The sequence below is a fragment of the Mandrillus leucophaeus genome, unplaced genomic scaffold (assembly GCF_000951045.1).
Source record: "Mandrillus leucophaeus isolate KB7577 unplaced genomic scaffold, Mleu.le_1.0 Scaffold421, whole genome shotgun sequence".
In the NCBI taxonomy this organism is placed as follows: domain Eukaryota; kingdom Metazoa; phylum Chordata; class Mammalia; order Primates; family Cercopithecidae; genus Mandrillus; species Mandrillus leucophaeus.
In genome coordinates this window covers 694,499-700,730 of record NW_012104488.1, presented here as the reverse complement: position 1 = coordinate 700,730, position 6,232 = coordinate 694,499, and positions in this window count along the sequence as shown.

Sequence of the window (6,232 nt, the reverse complement as noted above, 5' to 3'; positions counted from 1 at the left end):
CAGTTAAAGTTCAAATTTATTTTCCTGAGTGCTATGAAGTCTTACTACATTTCTGTTTTCTTGTTAAGAACTGAATACATTAATAATCAGTTGTGAAAATACTTGTATCTTCTTCTACTCCTTGCAAGACTTTAGCTCAAGAGACTCATTTCTTTTCAAAAAAAAAAAAAGAATAAACACAATCTGAAGGGACTATGCAGGGTGAATATGTCTATCGTTTTAAAGCAACAGAAAATTTGACATCTTGCAGTTGGTGTGGCCATCCTTTGAGACCAACCCTAGAAAATATAAATTACATAGCCAACATTGGGGCTTATTAGAGTTCTCAATTTTCTCTAGGAGAGAGTTGACTTCCTGAGCATTTTCATCTCGAGATAAATCAAACATTGGTATTAATATTGATGCAAAAGTATGCTCAATGATTGACTCAAAATAGAAGTTGTTTGACAGAACTTCAGCACGTTTCTGTAGAAATGGCCTACATCAAAATTGTGCTTTTAGATCTGGATCTCCCAAATGCCAGAAGATGTGGGAAAATAACACAAAAAATTAGAAGAAAATTAAAAGTTCCATGAAAGGAAAGGAAAACAAATGCTTTATTGTATTGCTGTTATTATAGAGGTTTAAAATGGCTAAAAACTCTGTATGTCTATGTCTGGAGATGTAAAAGTGGAAATAAGTAAATTATTTATCTCAGTTCAGAGAGCTGTAAAAACAATTAATCTGAAGATGAGAAGCAGATCCTTCAGGTTAGACTTTTTAATTACAGCAGTGGTCCTTAATTTTAGGATGCTTTAGATTCACCTAGCGGACTTGTTAAAACACAGATGACTGGTCCCCACCCCCAGAGTTTCTGATTCAGCCAATCTAGAATGAGGCTTGAAATGTGCACTTTTTTTTTTTTTTTTTTTTTTTTTTAACAAATTTCCCCGCGATGTTGATGGTACTGGTCTGGGACTGCACTTTAAGACCACCATCATACAGCATAGTTATTTAAGGGGAAATTTCCCTCCTTTGAAATTGTATTGTGATTGTTCACATCTGGAAGAGAAAGATGATGTTTACAGCATTCCCACATCTCTGGCATGACACCAAATTACTCGCATGAAAAGACAAACAGTGCACAATTTATCCAGATGTTTAATCTGTGACTCTACATAAGACCAAACACCCAGAAATTACAAAGTTTCAAGCAAATTAAACATCTGGATATTTGATTTATTTTTTACATTCTAATCTAATCTAATATTTTTGGTTCAGTTAGACTCAATCTCTCCTATATGTAGCAATTTCCAGATTAGGAAGTCACCTCCCAATATGGACCTATCTACTGCTATTTTTTTTCCAGCATGCAACAGCTATACCACATTGACCCTGATACATATCTCTTAGTTGCATTTCTGATGCATCCACTACTTATCATTTCATTTGTCATTCTGCTACTCTCTAAGTATTTCAATTTTCTCAGCAAGAAATCCATGAGGCCACTTAATAAGATGTTTTACCTGCAATGACTCCATCATGGTTACAACTCTTAAGAAAAGGTATCGTGCCGGGCGTGGTGGCTCATGCCTGTAATCCCAGCACTTTGGGAGGCCGAGGCAGGTGGATCACGAGGTCAGAAGTTCAAGACCAGCCTGGCCAAGATGGTGAAACCCTGTCTCTACTAAAAATACACAAATTAGCCAGACATGGTGGTGGATGCCTGTAATCCCAGCTACTCAAGAGGCTGAGGCAGGAGAATAGCTTGAACCCAGGAAGCTGAGGTTACAGTGAGCCAAGATTGCACCACTGCACTCCAGTCTCGGAGACAGAGCAAGACTCCGTCTAAAAAAAAAAAAAAAAAAAAAAAAGTGTCTCATGAATATGTACAACAATATTATGTAGCCACACACTGTTTGGATAGAGTCATAGAACTACCGGTATATCCAGTTTACCATGATTTATCTAAACAGTTATATTTGAAGAAGCATTTTCACTTATTAAGTCATATTCAGAGCACATAATAGAAATAAGATAGAAGAAATGTTTTAAATGAATCATATGTGTGTATACTCAGATTAATTTTATATGCTTCTATCTTAGTCTCTATATAACCTCTAACCTGAAAAAAAATACACAAATTCTATTTTAGTGAATGGCGCATGTTGTTCAAACAGTGGTAAAAGCAACAGATTTCCAATATAAAACAACTGATTTGTTTGGACCACTGTGTTTTTTGTGTTTTGCTTTTTTATAAAATTGAGCCTTGATTTATTGAAAGTCAAAATCAAATAAAATACACACACAGATGGCATCTACAGTCATTTTTGACATTAGTGTACGACAATTTTTTTGCATGAGACATGTTTGATCAAATAAATAAATTTTAAAGACTCCAGTTATTTCTCATTTAGATGGCTGATGTTGTGGTGCTTCAAAGACAAGTCATTTCTTAGGAAGTGCCACAAATTGATGAAAACTATTAGCTCTGAAAGCATTTTTGAGATAAAAGCTTCCTGTTGTATTATGCATGATAATAAAAAATGAAAACTTCAAAAACATGGGTTAAAATTTGACTCTACAATATAGTTTAGTTCCTGTAAAAGAACACCTATTCAGTGAGAAGAAAATAGGTAGATTTGTCTGTGCATGATATCAAAAGGTACAATAAAGTGGTAAAATAAACACTAAATTATGAGAACTTGTGATTGACAGTATGACGTGCAATCATTGGAGGTGGCTAAAGTATGCTGTGGTCTTGTAAAAATGTTAGTTAAATATTTTCAAAACCATCAGATCCAAGTACAGTAGTGCTCACATCAACTATTAACACTAATTCATCAAATCTCAATGCACTGAAACTCACGTCTGTGATTAATAGGAAGTCCTATCATTTTCACGAATCCTCAGGATAAGTGGTTTCATGTAAAATCCACATAATAAGTCCAAATCTCAGCCCACATCTCAGACAGGGCTTGTGAAGCATTGAGGAGAACAAATTGGACAGTTTGGTTGACATAGAACAAGTGACGGGTGTAATTGCAGATGGGACCAAGAGGTAAGGCAGGGAACTGGGGCATCTCAGGTTGGTTGGATGTGAGTTGATCAATATTTGTCTGAACTCTATATTCTGAAAGTATTCACATTCTTTCTCATGAGGCCCTCAGGTCCCATGCAAATCAGAGAATATGGGACATTATTTGTTTTAAGGGTTCCTTTAATGTTATGTGGTAATTAGAAGCTGCTTTGGGGATAATGATTAGAAAACTTGTCTACCAACTTGCTAAGAGCCCAACATATGGAATCTGTCTAAAGAAAGTTCTCCTAACTCTACGGGATGGCCTATTAGATTGCCCACTCTACTTCTCCGTGCAACAATTCACCCTCTATTGCAGTTAGAAACTATAAATAGCAATCAATATTCAGTCAAGAAGAAAGGATTCACTTAGATACTTCAAGGGATTAATTCTGGGAACTGGAAACAAAGGTGATGTGGTAACTTGAAGACAAATAAAGAAGCAAGTGATGGAATGGGTACCAGAAAGTTAGGTGTAGGAAGGACTGAAAGTACAAAAGAAAGATGTTCCTCAGGGGTCAGGAGGTTGCTTCTGAGCACAGACCTAAGCTGAGGCTCAGGAGCCCACACGCTCTGTTGAGCTGCCGGAGGTTCTGATGCACAGCAGGAGCCATTAGCTCCTGCTATTGCTGCTGCTGCAGAAGTTCCTGAAAGTGTAACTGCTGAGGCTGCTGGAGACACCAATTGCTGCACCTGAGCAGAAGCCATCACTGCACACATTGAAGTTGCTGGAGTTTTCTGGAGCCCGTGGTCACTTTTAGTTGCCTTCTACCTTTCCTCATGGAACAGGATATCATCTTACTTCCCCCATATTTTAATACCTTAGTTATGACCCTCATTGGTAAAACCTAATCATAATCCAGCTGCCTTGAAATACTTGGTATTGTTTTTTTCAGACTTCTAGCCCCTTGCAATACAAAAGAAAACAAGAAAAATGAGTGTGTATATTCCAACTATATATTCTAGATTGTATTTGAGGATTCAGTTGCATAGGTAAAAGCTCCAGACATTCATAAGCTACCGTTCTGACTGAGGGACCACAGTGGCATCTTAGGTGTCAGGAGCTAGTGTCAGTGTAGAGCCAGTGTCTAGTAATTTTCACAAATCTGTATGTTTTCCTTTCACCAGTAAAAGGTTTCCCTGTCAGGTGGCTGCAGGAGGAAGGTTCAGTTGCATACTTAGAGCATTGTCTCAATGTCCTTTCTTGAGAAAACTCATTCTGTTTTCTCCTCCACTAACAGGCTCCTGAGTCTGTGAATTGAAGCAGGTCTGGGAATTTGGTTAGGAACTGGGATTTTAAATTATGGTTGCTTTAAGTCAAGGACCTTCACCTGAAAGCGAGTAATTATTTTTTCTTTTACATATCAAATGAAACATTAGTAGTCTACTCACCTATTTTAGCCTATGGGATATTTGAACAGTTAGCTAACACCAAGATCTTTCTGTGTCATAGCATTCCGATACTTCTCTGAGGCTGCTGCCCATTTACATAAACAAATTTATCTTTTCTCCAGTGGTTAATCCCTGCTCTCCAGCCTCAGTCATTTGGGGATCCCATCATCCCCACTGAAATCAGAGAACCTGCATCTATGAAGGCATTTCCCACTGGCCTCTCTTCATGTAGAGAACGATTACTGTAATACATGGTTTTCCTGTATTGCTAGTACTTTTTAGACTATCGTATTTCTGTATGCTTCAGTGAAGCAACTCTCTGGACCTTTCCAATTAGCAATTTGATAAGCAGCTCATTCTAAAATTTTTATATCCCTAAGACTTAAGATTCTTATCTGTACTGCCACCTCAACTTCATTTAGTAGTCTTCAGTTCAAGCTAGGTTTCAACCAGTCATTTGAGCAAACCTCAGTATCCCTTCTGGCTCCTTAAAGTAGTATATTGACATTAGAATCCTTGGTCAGTTCATCCATATCTGCAAAATTGGTCAGATTCAACATTACACTGTCTTCTCCTTGGTTTAAAACAACTATAATCCATTTTCAAAAATCAAATGCCCAGGTACCTGTAACTCTTTTATCGTATATGTGCTTCCTGGTAAGCTGCTGGAGGCACTGCTTCTGAACAAGAGCCACTGTGACTGCTGATTCCGGGAACTGTAACATGGCTGGAGCCTTCAATCACCCACAGTCACTAACTTCTTGTAAAATTGTGGAATAGTTAGGTGAATATTACTTCCATAATTTCTGCTTCCTTGAATATAATGCCGTTTTCCTGGAAGTCTAGTATGGGAAAAAAAAGGCTTTTGAAAATGATTCAAGGATGCTTGAAATGAAAATTCATTCTCCATAGGGCACAGGGTTAAAAGATAGCCTTCATGACATATCTTGTTCAAATTTGGTTTGTCTATTTTTTTTGGTTATTGTTTATTTCTCTGTCAAAAGCTAAAATAGTTGTGATAAAGCTGTTCACAGTGGTTGCTCCAGCTAGTTTCCCTTTGCATTTATAGTTTGTTTTCTCTGCATGTTTTGATGCTGTTATTAAACCATCATGGTGTGTTATTTATTCTGCCAATGTAGAATGGCTTCCTTTGCCCCAGTTTACTTTTTGCTTTCATTTATTATTTGTTTTGCTTTATATGATTCCTGCTACCCGTACTTTATTTTGCTTGTAGCTTATATAATTCTTCCCATTGTTGATTTTTACTATTTCAATGCTGTTATTGTATGAGAAATACACACTTGGCTTTGGTTTATAAGCACAATATGATAGTAGTGGCCTCTTAAGGAGGAAGATTTGCTTATTTCCATTTATTGTAATAATTAAAACACTTGAGCAGCCACTTTTATTTTACTTAATTTAAAGGAGTAAATTACATAAAATTTATCAAATGATCATCATAATATATCATATTCTTCTAAATATTACATAAATAATAATTATCAAATAATATGTCACATAATATATATCATAATGATCAAAAATGAAATGAAAAATCAATTATATAAAAAATATTACATTACTGTGTAATTACAAGTATGAACAATAGCAATGACTGGGAAAAAATCATGGAAAACATGAAAAATAAGAAATAGAAAGTAAAATTATCAGTAATTCTACCACCAAGCAATAAGCACCATTAAGATTTTGGTATATTTTCTGCCATCTGTACATACTGTTTTGTTTTGCTCAGATCAAGCTATGTATGCTCTTGCTTTTTTC